This window comes from Rhinopithecus roxellana, chromosome 2 (genome assembly GCF_007565055.1).
Source record: "Rhinopithecus roxellana isolate Shanxi Qingling chromosome 2, ASM756505v1, whole genome shotgun sequence".
Lineage (NCBI taxonomy): Eukaryota > Metazoa > Chordata > Mammalia > Primates > Cercopithecidae > Rhinopithecus > Rhinopithecus roxellana.
The window spans coordinates 13115638-13130632 of NC_044550.1; the positions used below are offsets into that span (position 1 = coordinate 13115638).

The following is a 14995-nucleotide window of genomic DNA, read 5'->3' on the forward strand; positions in this document are numbered from 1 at the left end:
AATGGCTATCACTGTGCACTTAAAAATTCCGTATGAGACACTGCCATGATGTTTATACCCATTTTGAAATTTAACCCTAATAATGCCAAGAGATATGTTTTCATTTTGCAGGTAAGAGATGACACCAAAGAATGGTTCAGGAATTTGGCAAAATCTATGTACAACTTAGGTCTGAATACATGGCCACTAAACATTACTGCCTCCTGAAGAGAAACAAATGTGGATATATATCATAAAACCTGCGTTTCACTGAATCTAAAATGTTATCCATTGTAAGACACATCATTAGTTTACGTACCACTAAGAAAGGAAAAAAAAAAAAAAACCCTCAAACTTAAATTATAAAGGAGCATTTTTTTAAAATGTTAAAGTGAAAAAAAAACTACAAGTATTAAAAGCTGTGAAACATAGTACAAAAAATTACTGGGAACTGGTATTTCTTAACATTCTCACTTTCTCTTTTAAACCAAGTTTCTTGGAAGAGCTATTTTGTCTCTTTTGAAAACTCACTTATTTAGTACTTATTTCATTTCTACTTTCAGAATTTTAAAAATAATATTTTTATCTCTATTATACAGATAAGGAAATAATATAGCTTAGAGAAGTTATGTGGCTTGGTAGGGTCACTGCTAAAAATAAATGACCCAGGGCTTAAATTCAGATTCATCTGATCCAAAGCTTTTTCTGTCAGCCACCACATTATGGTATCTTTGATATTTTTATATATTTATATTAATATATACATGTGTATGTGTATATATTTTGTGTACACACTTTTAAAATTTTGTGTTTGAATGGTGAACATGATGTGGCTGCTTTTGCAACACTAAGAGGTACATAGAATGAATGCATTCGTGAATAAGAAATCAGGAGGCCAAAAGTAGATCTTAACACATTATATCCTGCAATTATAAGCAAGTTATTAAAATGTTTTAAATTTTATTTCCTTACTTGACAAAACAGATCATAGGAAAAAAGAGTCAAGTGGGTTCAATGATGAAATAATTATAAAACAATGAAATAAAAATGTTAAATGCTATAAATTCCTGCCTTTACCATCAAGAATTAGCTACTAAGAACCACAGCACTATAAGGATGAAGCAGGTACAAGTGGATTCCATTTTAGAATGTCTGCATTTGGTAATCTTAAATACTAACAAAATGGATATAAATAACAAGGAGCTTTAACTACTAATGCATCCCTTTGGTAGACTCCAATCATATAGCTTCTTCCCTCTCTTAAGCATGAGATACACAGTAGAAACATCAGAAACATATTCTCCCATTTTTGAAAAAATATGTTTTAAAAGACAGTTTATAAATAATTTTTTTTTATTCTTAGAGCTGAGCAAATAAATCCAGATTCTGAGGCATTAAGAAGTTGGTTTGTCAGAGACATATCATGTGCTTTCTTGTAATCATATGTGATATCTAACCCAAGGGGAAATAAAGAACACTGGATGAGATGGTCCAAGCACTGCCAGGCATGGAAGCCAGTACCTGCTCTGGGGACTTTCACAGCTATATTTGGAGCTGTGAAAACTAACATAAATAGTAAAACACTTCTTAAAACTTTTATATATTTTTATATTTGTGTGTATATATAATATGATATGAGCATAATAATTTTAAAAATATCCATCTTAAAATCTTAATTAGCACATTTTTGTTACCGAATTTTTACACAGGCAAAGATAAAGCTTATTAGCTGACAAGTAATAATATAATTACTCTTCTACCTATGTATCTATTGAAATTATAGTTGGTATGGATTACTTATCACAAGCACCACTTTCTCTCAAATTGTAGGAACCTTTTTATCTGTCATACATATGACACGTTTCAAACCAAAAATTACAAAACAGAAAATATATGGCTGGAAACCATGCCTTCATGTGCTCTCCATTAGGTTTGGAAGTTGAATGAAGGAACTTCAAGGAAACAAAATATGAAGCAAGACATTTCTTTCCAACTAATTTTATGCAGCCCTTCACATGTCAATGGGTGTGACGCTAACACTTTGTAAAGCCCATGTCTTGCTACTGGCTCTCTCCCTCTCCTTGTTGTCTAACAGAGGTGAGGGTCAAACATTTGTAAGTAAAGCTCAGGGAAAACAGGAAGCCAAGTGAGGGGCTAAAACATAGTCTTCAGATACTATTAGGACTTACTATGGCAAGTTTAACAGTCATATTTTAGGCTATTAAAACATCCCCAAGACAAAATGGTTAATCAAAGGCATTAGAGGCATGTGGGGTATCATTTAAAGGCTTGGTCTCTGGATCCACACTACCCAGGCTCCAACCCTTGCTGTATTACTTACTATCTGAGTGAACGTGGACAATTTACTCAACTTCTCTGAGCTTTAAATGTATTTATCTATAAAATGGGGGTGATACTGGTACCTTATCTTATTGGACTATTGTAAGAATTAAATGTGTTAATATCATAAGAGGCTTAGAAGAGTTTCTGGAGTCTAATAAGAATCTAACAAACGCTGTATCAAAGTGGCATTTCAAAATGGCTGTATTTAAAATGTCAAGGTCCCAGGCAGAATAGAATTCTGGTGCTTGGAGGTGGGGGGAATAAGGAGTGGAAGGCATTCTGGAGACATTCTAAAGCATCTTATTCCTTTCTCTCCCCCTTCTAGCTTCTTATATCTTTTTTATCCTTCCATTTTAATTCCTGGCCATGTCGGAAGATTCAAGGATAATTGCTTTTTACCTCTGTATATGTAAATAACACAAATACCAAGACATTAATTTAGGTTGTAAACTGCGGGGTAGGCATTAAACAGTTATAGCAACTAACATACAACTGAAGCATAATCTGGCAGCCAGAATGAAAAAAAAAATGTCTCTAGACAATGCAAGCATTATGAGGGTATTTTTTTCTTTTGCTGAAGTATATAGAAGTACATTATCATGAATTTAGTTTTCTAAAAACAAAATTAATCTCTCCTTCCTGGTCTATAATAACTTTGTGGTAAGAGATAATCTAAATGATTTACAAGATCACTGCAATAACTGGATTTTCGCTTGATGATATAAAATAGAAAAGAGTAATTGCTGTAAACTCTGCATGGAAAACAAAATATCCTGAAATCTAGTTACACATCTGATCATCACACTGTCACTGACTTTACCTTAGTACCGCCACAGGTCTTTTATAGAAAGACCACCTATCATAATGTTCAGTAAAGGAAAATGACGTGCATACATAATCACAGAAAAATTCAAAGCCCAATAAAACAGTAACTCAAAATAAAACATAATGAAAAAATGGAGGTATTTTCTTCCTCAAATTTTCATAGGCTGCCTTCCTTTCATCCATAAAGTCTCAGATACACATCACATGCTCAGTAAGGTCTTTCTTGACCATCCTGTACAAAGGTGAAAACTCTCTCCACTATCGTCCTTTACTTTCTTCATAGTAATTATGCCACAATCAGCATTATCTAGTTGATTTATCTGCATACTTGTTTCTTCTCTGATTCTTCCCACTGAAATACAACCACTGCTAAGCTGGATAACTTGTCAGACTTGTCTGCCATAACCCCAGTGCCTAGACACTTGTGTGCCCAGGAGGCACACAAGAAACATCTGCTGTGCTAGGATTCTTCCGCTGGACCTACGCCATGCTTAATTTGAAAATCCTTAACTAAGAGGGCAAAGATTTTGAGATGTCCGTGGGATTGACAGAGATTGACAAGTTTGTGGAGTTTGCTTTGATGGAAACCAAAGGCCTTCAACTTATCTAAGATTATGCTGATTTTAAGCCTGTAAGTCACAGGTTTCAACACAGTGTGCAGCAAGTCTGGGGTAGAATGTGGAACCTCCACACATCTTATGGTTATTTTCCCACCTAATTCTACATCAGAAATACTTGGAGAGGTTTTGAAATTACAGATTTCTGGGCCCTGAATCAGAATCTCCAGAGATGCAGATTCACTAACAAGCTCCTGGATCTATCCTTATCTATTCAGTATGACTAAATACACTTATGCTTTTGAGCCTCTCATAGCACACACAGCCTTCATTCTGCACACTACTATGGTCCCCCTCACAGGGGCTATGTGTGGAGTAGATGAACATTGGAAAGGCAACCTCTTCCATTGCTCATTCTAGGTCGCTGTGAGATTAGGACTTCACTATTATATGAAAGAATCATAAGTGATTGATGGCATCTAGGAAAGATGGGTGATAATACCACATGTCTTTGGGCATTTCATTGTATTTATTGTTCAGGCCTTGGATATTTCAGCTGTAAGACAAGGGATTTATCCTTAAGTCCTATTATCTCATTCACTGTTTTGATATCAAATTTCAGGAAGAAAGTGGTCACCATACTGAAGTATACAGGAGGTGCCCAAAGGATGGGCCCATGACATCACACAGAGTAAAGGTTTACCTGGCTATAATATTCACTCACTATTGGTCACCTCCTCCATTTTCTTGGTTACCCAAGATATTGGTGTCCAAAGAGCAGCACAATATGCCAATGCCACCTGATGATACAAGCTGTCTGGTTGGTTGCTCAGGGCCCCCAAATCTTCAGCAGGCTAGGTCCTTTTTTTATCTACTTTACTTGGCCTTGACAGTACTTCTTAAACAATCAGGCTCTGACAAATATTTTGCCCTTAAGGCAAGCTCACACTTAAATGCTTCCCACATTCTCCTGGCTTCCCATTATTTGCTTCCCATTCCTAATTAGAACGCTGGTAGGTAGGGTACCCAAATACTTATGATGTTTAAAAAGCATCAAAAACATACATGCACAATACAAGTATTTAAAACACTCCTAGCGCTCTAAGAAAATATCCATCTATCTGGGTGCATATTCCAAAAATGTTATTATGTCTTCAGCCAATTATTAACAGAACTGTATATACTTATGTCAGAAATTTAGAGAGTTATAGCATTTAACAAAATGAACACATTAAAGATATTGAAATAAAACATAAGTTTATTTTTCGGGAGCATTACTATTCATATCTGTTAGCAACCTGATACGACACAAATATTGATGATTATTTTTTCAAAGAATTCTATTGTTTCTAAGTTCATATTGGCAATTAAATTATTGCATTAGAAAATGTAAATCAAAGTAGATAATACTGAACACTTTAGGATAAGGTTCCACTATAAGGACTATACAAATAATAGCTTGAAAAGAACTCAGATACAACTGTCACCCTAAATAGAAGAAACAAAACTAATATAATATAAAATATATATTTTCACATGAAATTACTTAACAATATCTTTCACTTAGTGCAAAGACTTCTACATGTGGTCCTATTTACTTGCCTATATGAAAGGGAAATCTGTTAAAGAACATCATTGGGTCAACTTCTTAACACTGAGCAAAAATTTTGTAATATCATATAATTTTAGGTTAAAGAAAGTTTATACAAATTAGGTTGTCTGGGGACACAGGAGTATGTTGTTAAAAGTTGTGAAACAATACATTTACAAACTGCAAATGAAAACTACATTTTTAATGTATCAGCATTTCAAAACTGTTTGGCAAGACTGTGTCAATACTATGATTAAGAAGTCAAGTGCTCCTAATTCTTGACTCATTATTATTTTTTTTTTATAAAGACCTTTTCGTTTCTCCAAAATACTGGCTTTTATCATCTTGGAAGACTTGCATGAAGTAGAAAATCTGCTTATACAAATTTTTCCAGTTCACACTAAACTAACAGATCACAATTTTTCCTTTAGAAAAGACGTTACTGAATCGTTTAGCAATTTTCACCATTGGAGTGCCTCACTACTTTCAGCTTCATTTACTTCAACTCAGTGTTTTTTCCATAATAGCCAGTTTCCCAAGACAATAAAATCCCTAATGTTAAAGAACTAAATTTATGTCTAATTCTCAGCAAGAGGAGATTAATTTATTGAATTTATTGATTTGGTTTTTGAATACTTTATTGACCAAAACTTTCTTCTTTTCCAAAATCTACAATTTTGCAGAGAAAGATTTTGTTTAGAGGTTTTGTTAGAGGTTAACCACAGTGGGTACTACAAGTATATATCTGTTTCCTCCTGTTGATAATCCAGGCATATGGAACCATAAGTGGATGATAAGTTCAAGTACAAACCAGCTAGTCAGGTATGTGTAGTTCATTAACAGAATGCACAGATTTCTAAAATCAGACAATTACTCAGATAAAGGTGACACTGCCGTTTATTACAGCATTTGATTATATCTATAAATCTGTATCTATCATAAACTAAAAAAGAAAAAATAACAGCATTTTAATTTACTAAAGAGGTATATTTCACAATAATATTTTCTCATAGGGAATATTACTTTTTCAAAGGATAAATATGTTTTAAGTATTTTATAAAAAACAAACTGTGAATTATTAACCAGGTCACTCTGGTTTGATGATATAGAAGAATAATGAAAAAGCCTCTAAATCAAATCAAAATTTGCTAAATACAGAAATTTCTACCAGCATGTTTTTGGTAATAAAAAAATTTTTATATATATGTATGAAATTGCAAGCATTTTAAAAGAAACAATAAAGCTATAAAATCAAATACGAAATAGTAATAGCACCAGTGCAGATTAATAGTGGTATTTTAAACATTTCTTTATATTTATGATGCTGTTTTATGAAGATAAATAAACTGTTAGCCAATGTTAATGAGAAACAGTGCAGGGAAATTAAAAAAAAGAATAAAATATATTGTAGATTACAATAGTCATTAACAATTACAATAATCCAGTACTAAACACTTCATTTATCCTCTAAATCTCAGTTCATAACTGTAATCAGATGGAAACAAAACAGAACAGTCTACATGTTAAAAACTATTTTATCAAAGGCCCAAGCATATACAATTCCATCATATGACCACAGTGTACTATTCCAATCAATCAAAAGTAAATTAATGAAACCTATGTTTATGTTTTTATCCTAAAGATGAGTGTTCTCACCGCTGAGATTTTTTGTTTGCAGTTTTTCCTCCATTGATTGAATACTTTAAAAGATTTAATTTATTGAATGAGGAATGCATTTTTTCCATCTGATATCACTATTTTTCCATTTTAGCACCAACCAATATTACAATAAAGATGCCTAATTATTAAGGGCTCATAATAGCATCATAGCATTACATAAATTATAGTCATGGTTGTGGTGCCAATATATAATTACAATAAGTATATATAACATTTATGACAGTATTTAATTAAACTTGTTCATCTTTCTGTTCTTGTGTCCAAATTTGGTCAGTCCTGGAAACTAGTAGCTATTTGATATGTGAATTTATTTGCATTATGTAGTTTACAAGGTCCTTGATTATCATCACCAGCCCATCAAGAGTATTGGATGAACATTATAAGTTGATATAATTTCAGTCGAATGTATACAAATTTGATTAGTACATATAAACTACATATAAATACTAATAAGTTATTATTAATAAATTACTAATTTTCACTTTAGAAATACTCATCTTAGGTTTCACTTCTAAAAACACTCATCTCAGGTTTCAGATTAACTCCCTCTAGGATCCTGAAAGATGGACTGTCATTACTGTCCAGATCTGGGGTGTTTGGCTACACTTTAGTGTTTCCATTTTGGGCCTTCCAAGCCTATGTTTCTAGGGCTTTTAAAAAAATCTTAGTGTTTCTTAACACCGTGTCTCAGTGTTCTTTCATTTCTGGCATTTTGCTTTTTCCTGGATATGTTATTTCACCCTTTGGAGAGGCAGTATAGTGCAGTTGTTAGGAACTAAGACTATAATGCCAGACTGCTTGGTTCCAAAGCCAATTTCCACCACCCAATCAGCTGAGTGACCCTGGAGAATTAGCTAATCTCTCTTTATCTGTTTCTTCATGTGTAAAGACGAACATCAAAATAACACCTCCCTTAAAGGACTATCATGAAACCAGAATTATAAATTAAATTATAATTGAACATCATTTACTTTAATATCAGTACATACTACACACCTGACACTTACTATCATAAGGGTTTGTTACTACTCTTCTTCTTCACTCAGATTTTTTTTGGAACATTATCATCATAATTGCTCTCTGTTAGTTTCTGGTTTTTATGTTTATTTCTCCTGTTTGTCCGTAGTCAATAAGCGGTGGCTTCCTTTTTAATTACTTTCTTATTCATTCTGCTTGAACCAGTTTTCACTGTCTACAGAATGCATAGACTCTTCTAATTTGCTTTTCCCAATCTCCTCCTTTGCATATGCACACTCTGTTCTTTTTACTACATTTTTAAAGGATTTTACCATCGTGCTCAGTAAATTATGACTTATGTAAGTGGAACAAGAGAGGTATTTGTAAAAGGCCTCAACTGCCCCATCTATAAGGAGACTCAGAACTTACAGATTTTTTTTTTTTGTTTAATGAAGCAATGTAAGGAAGAAAAAAGCTTAGCACATGTTATGTACTAACAAGATGTGAAACAGCAGACACAGGGCAGTTATTTCAGAGACTGTCTACCTAAGAAACATTTCGAATGTTCTGCAAGATTTAGATAGATGAATTAAGCATCTGTAATCAATGTGACCATAAGTAAAATACACAAAAAGTTGTTCTATATTTTTCCACTTTTTATCCAAATGTATGTTATCATATATTGAAAGCTATTAAGGCTGAAATCAAATAGACTAGGTCTCATACTCCACAATTTCCATTTTGTAAGAGTGGAAATATCTCTAAATGGCTTTGGTGATACTACAAATCTTTCAGAGTGGCACAGTGGCAGCACCATGACGAGTTTCCAGTGAGTCTCATTTTCTTTTGTAGCAAAGCTCATTTACAAGACCACTATGTTCCACAGCTATGTAATGGTAGTAATGTTTCAAAAGCTGGAAGTGACATAGTAAACAGAAGTAATGTAAGACATTTCACCAAATGGATTTTTTGAACAACAAAACAAAACAAAACCTTCCTAAATTTATGGAAAACTCAGTTAAGAAAAATTTTCTACATAGGGAGAAGAAAATCACCCCTCTTCCTGGTCATGATAGTCCTCACATTTTGACAATTTAAAGGATTGTTGTGTTTTTAATATTTTAAAATCTTAAGGCAAGCAAGGAATGACATTTAATTCCAAAGTCCACATATTCATTATTAATTTGGCAATTATAGGCAGTGGGAATATCAGCAGAAGGGTTTTGACTAAAACTGACTTTTAAGTATTCAGCTCTATCCAATTTCCAGTAAGCGAACAAAGCTAATAAGTGCTATTCTTAAATGGCAATATTTAAACGCCTTAAGCAAAGGAAGGACTAGACTGATTATTCACTATCACTTCCCTCAGTAAAAATATGTAAGCTTACTTGTTATGTGTAGCATATTTGGAAATTAAATATGTAATTGTGAATTGACAAATTATTAAAATATTATTCAGACATACTTGAACAGGTTCACTTAAAATTTAAGAAAATGTGTTAAGAAAAAGTGTTACCTGAAAAATAATTCTGACAAAGGCATTGAGCCCATTTATTAATTCTGACTAGATTTTAAAAATCTATCTTTCATACCCTGACATATGTTTCACTAGGTAGATATTCCAGAAATATTTATTCAGTTAAATATTCAAACAATGAATAAAACACTGAAACATGAAATATTTACTAAATATTCTGTATTAAAAGATGAATAAACACTGAAGACTGGTTGATGTTTCACTTGTGCTGGATTATACTGGGATAATAACAAAATTAAAAATATGGCCTCAAGAAGGGCATAGTTGAGAAGATGTAGATATAAACAATGGTACTGAAAAGCATCAGCTTCCTGACATCAGTGGATTTCCCTTTCTGTACTGGAAAATTCTATGGGTTTAGGCCTTAGGTCTCACATTGATGTCTGATATGGGCAAATTATTTTATTGCCTGTTTCCATCCATCACATTACTCAACAGAGGTAGAAGCATATATAATTTTTCCAAAACTAATTGTTAAATTATAAATACTTTACTTTTAATAATGATGTTTTCATTTTGAAATTTCAAATTACATTAAGAAAAGGAATGAGATTGTTTTCTTTGTCCAAAGGAAGCATAAATCTAAAAATTTGAGAACTTAGATTAGATTATCTTAAATTTACATGTCAGGACTAATGTTCAATTGAAGACACTATGTAAAAGTTTTTTATATGCCACAGTAAGATGAATCATCATTTTTGTTTATCTCTATGAAACAATTAGGTGTCACAGTATCTTAAACTGACTTAAATCATAATATCCATAAAGTCTTTGAATAGTTTGAAAATTTACATATCTGCTTGTCTCTAGTTTCAACATGAATCACGTCTTAAGTTTCTTGTTTCTTCAGTATACCACAAATATCTAAGGAAACTATGCAAAAATCACGTTTGCCTAACATGGTATATACGGCATATAAACTGAGTGATCATAGAAAATTAATACAGGTGTTTAGAAAACATAAAACAGCTGCTAGCTTATAATAAACTGTGATTCATTAGCAATCCTAATTTCAAATTTAAATTTTTGTCAATTAAAAATGACGAGTGTTGTTTATATATTAGAATTGCTAAAAAGATCAATCAGGATTATCAATCAACTCTTCTCCCTTCCTTTGACAAAATACAGAAAATTGAAAAACATGTTCATAATATGTATAAGTTACTAAACTTCTTATTGAGAAAGGTTTGCCTTATAAAACCATGTAATTTCTAGCTGCATTGCCTTTTTATTTAAAGACACAAAGGTGTCTTTAAAAAATATTACATCTCTTAGTTATTAGTGATGTCACAAATCTGAAATATATTTTACAAATAACACTTGGTTTCCCTACAAAGTTATGATATTTTATATAAAGTTAACATGTCAGAACAGAAAAATGTTCTAAAACTCTAAATAACAGCTAAGTGCATAAACTAGGATATTTTATTTCATTTTAATAAACAGGTGGTTATTAAGTACCTGCTATGCCACAGGTGTAACAGAGAATTTAAAAAAAAAGTCATTATTTTTTCAAACTTGTTGGAGACATAAAACTATATGAAATAATTTAAAAATAATGAGCAACTTTACAGTTACAGCATACAAATATAACCGATTTTCTCAAGGACCATAGAGTATGCTTGGGATATACAGACTTACACATATGAACAGAAAACAGATGGGGCCTCCAGTGGGTTAACTGCTCCTGATCTGGTCTTTTATCAATAAGGAGACACTGACATTTGATCATGGACTCTTCTCTGTGGTCCATACATATGTGAAATGTGAACTGCTAAAACAGTTTCAGAAGAATCTAGTTTAGAGGCTCTCTAGCATTTCAAGTGTCTCAGAACTTGATAAAGGGATGAAATCTGACTTTACTCTCTGTCCCCTGCACATGTTCCTGGGAAGTGATAAGAAATAAAAACACAAGGCTTGAAATGGTTGCTGCAGCAGGTATGGCAAATATGACTCTTTCCTTCTGTTTCATGAGAAAGTAATTTTTCTCTCAGCAATGCTAAGTCATCCTGACCTCTTCAGACTTTTTCTTTGGAATAGTGAGAGGAACCAAAGACCAGTGTGACTGAGGTCACAACACTGGCTTCAAGTATGTTCTGTGGAGTGGAAGGGTTCTTGAGGAGTGTCAGGGTCATTAGTACAGGAAGCTATATTTTTATACCTTGGATTTCCATGTAAGAGTTCTTTGTATGTGCATTCGTGTACACAGGTACATGTGTGCATATGTGCATACGTACTTATGTTACAGATGTGATACAGGGTAGATTCTGCTGCTTACAAAAGGCTTTGGAATACTACAGGTATAGACAGTAATTCTTACAGGAAATCAGAAATTAAGGAAATAAAGGTTGGCTGACATTATCAAAGAAGACTTAATCAAAAAGAAGTGACTTGCAGCATTGATGAAATTCATCATAAACTGAAAGAACTCTAGGCAGAAAGGTGCAAATGAATCAAAATAAGTGGATTGCAAAAAACAAAACACTGGATTGAACAGAGAGCATATGTGAAACATCTAGAGATAAATCAGAGAAGGATGGTGACATTATATTATAAGGGTCCCAAATTCTAACATAAGGTATTTCAAGGAGAGCAATTCCAGTAATGTTTAGGAAGATAAATCTGGCAATTCTATGCAGAATCCAATGGTGAAGAAAAACTGAAAAAAAAAAAAAAAAAGGTTGGTTTTAATTTGAGGTTTGCTGCATTACTATAGTCACAAGACAATGAGGTCTGGTATTATGATGGTGGTAGTGTGAAAAGATAAAAGAGCCAAACAGAACTTTCTTTGACTTCTTCAAGACAATTATAAATTAAATAATAAGTGAAGCCATTCATCTCTCCCTTGATTCAATACATATTAAATGCTTACCACATTCTTATAATATCCCATTGTGTTAGACCCCAAGAACATTAACAGAAGTAAACATCTAATGAGTGATACTGAATTAAATAATTAATAATACTAGAGTACAAGCTATAAGGGCAGAGATTTTTCTTCTTCTTTGTCTATTGTTGTATTCCTAGTGCCTAGGATAGTGCCTGGCACATAGGGGATCCTCAATAAGTATTTGCTGAATGAATGAAGGAACAATGCAATAGGCAATGTTCATGGTGGACTCATTCATCATGTTCATCAATGGTGGACTTGATGAAGTCTCCTGGAGGATGAGGTACTTAAGTGGAAACTTGAAGAATGAAGGGGAGTTAGTCACAGAACAGTGGGACATGAAAGGGAATGTTGCTCACAGTAGAAACAACATACGTCATATTATAGGAAGTGAAAGATCTATAAACTTGAAGTCTAGGTGTGGAATGAAAAGAAATGACGTTGTAAAGATTAACAAGGGACAGGCCAGGCATGGTGGCTCATGCCTATAATCCTAGCACTTTGGGAAGTGGAGGTGGGCAGATCGCTTGAGCCTATGAATTCGAGACCAGTGCAACATGGTGAAATCGGATCTCTACAAAATATACAAACAAAACAAAAGATTAACAAGGGATAGATAATCAGGGTCTTGTCATCCAGGCTAGGAAGCCTGAGTTTCATCCAAACAGGAGCTATGGAAGAAATTTGGGCAACATGAAGACTCTATCTTGCTTCTGGCAAGTAATTATACCTATCTAAGCCTCATTAGGAGATATACCTAATGTAAATGATGAGTTAATGGGTGCAGCACACTAACATGGCACATGTATACATATGTAACAAACCTGCACATTGTGCACATGTACCCTAGAACTTAAAGTATAATAATAATAAAAAAAAGAATAAGGACAATACCATATCCCATACAAAATGGTTGTAAAGATAAAAAATTTGATAAAGTTGTAGTAACTGGTACAGGATAGTACTTTGACAGAAGACAGCTAGAATAATTGGTACAGGTTAATACTTCCACAGAAGGTAAGTTCCCTATTCCCACTATACCACAGCTCTCTTTAGCACCACTTGATTAGAACTGTCCCCTTAATAAATGGTTACAATAATATTTCAGTGTTAAAACATTACTAGCATCAGGCTAGTCTTTGAAAGAGTTTTGTATATCTTATTTTCTATCTTGTCTTCTTTAACTGAATGCTAGGTAATGGGTAGCTGATGGTCCCAATTTCACATCTGTAGATGTAAAGTGCAAGCAAGATGACACTGCTTTTTTATTTACCGCTTTTCACACAATATGACCAAATTAGAAAAAAAAAAAAAAAACCTGCAGAAAAATTTAAAATACAAATTACATATTAATAAATTATACAGAAATAACTATGTTGGGCTGGGTGTGGTGGTTCATGCCTGTAATCCTAGTACTTTGGGAGGTCAAGGCGGGGAGATCAGTTGAGGTCAGGAGTTGGAGCCCAGCCTGGCCAATACGGTGAAACTCCGTCTCTACTAAAACAATACAAAAATTAGCCAGGCATCGTGGTGCATGCCTGCAATCCCAGCTACTTGGAAGGCTGAGGAAGGAGAATAGATTGAGCCCAGGAGGAGGAGGTTGCAGTGAGCCAAGATCATGCTACTGCACTCCAGCTGGGGCTACAGAACAAGACTCTATCTCAAAAAAAAAAAAAAAAAAAAGAAAAGAAAAAAAAACAAATAACTGTATTGGTGTTAAGGACCACATTTTATTACCATGCTTTTAAATTCCCATCATTCACAGAGCCCTTTCACATTGATATTCATTATTAAAGTAGCTAAACATTCACAGGTTGCTGAATTATTAATTGAGGCACATTACATCTTGCTTGCACTTTACATCTACAGATGTAAAACACTCTTTTCACTGTTTGTAAATATAATGTACTTCAAAAGAAGCAAAGGGTTTCGAAGTATCTTAAAACACAGAGATTCAATTCATCAAAGCCTCAAAGCTAATGAAAAAGTCTAAATGCTCATTAGCACATAGGCAGGAGGGTATAAGATACTATAGAAACTTAAGTCACTCGCAGGATCTTTTCTTAAGCTCTTTGCAAATCCTGCCATTCACGAACATTACTAACCGTATCTTTCTCTCATAAAATGTAGTAAAATATAAACACTGCCTTCAGGCACAAATGGATCTGAGCTTAAAGGAAGCCTGGCTCTAATTTTCACTCTTGATCAACTTCTTTCTGCACTTTGATCTTATTTTCACCGACTGCACTTGCACCTACTCCAGTCAGGGGCTTATAGCTACATTCAGCCATCTCGATAACCTAAAAGGTAGATCCACCAATTCCAGCAAAACTAAGCCATGAAACAAATGTGACTGACCCTCTGAAGGTCCCCTGCACACTCATGAGTCAATCTCTGCATCCAGGGAATGGTGCATACTGACTGGCCATTTCTGGGTTATGTGTTCACTCCCTCTTGCTGGTAGGAGGAAGGCTAAGCCTAGTATCAAAAGAAAAGGGACGGGGAAAAATATTCCAGGCAACTATCACAAACAGGGGTTTGTGCATTTTTTGATAAGTAAAAATTCTTATATATTTCTCTTTATCATAAAGATCATTGCAGTAGTCATTCGAATACCTTGGCTAGAGGTCGGGTTC

General features: G+C 33.7%; 1 protein-coding gene across 2 annotated transcripts in view; it reads right to left on the reverse strand.

Moving 5' to 3' along the window:
- PPP3CA (protein phosphatase 3 catalytic subunit alpha) overlaps window positions 1–14995 on the reverse strand; it is a 337690-nt gene that overhangs the window by 87036 nt on the left and 235659 nt on the right. The window lies entirely within an intron of this gene.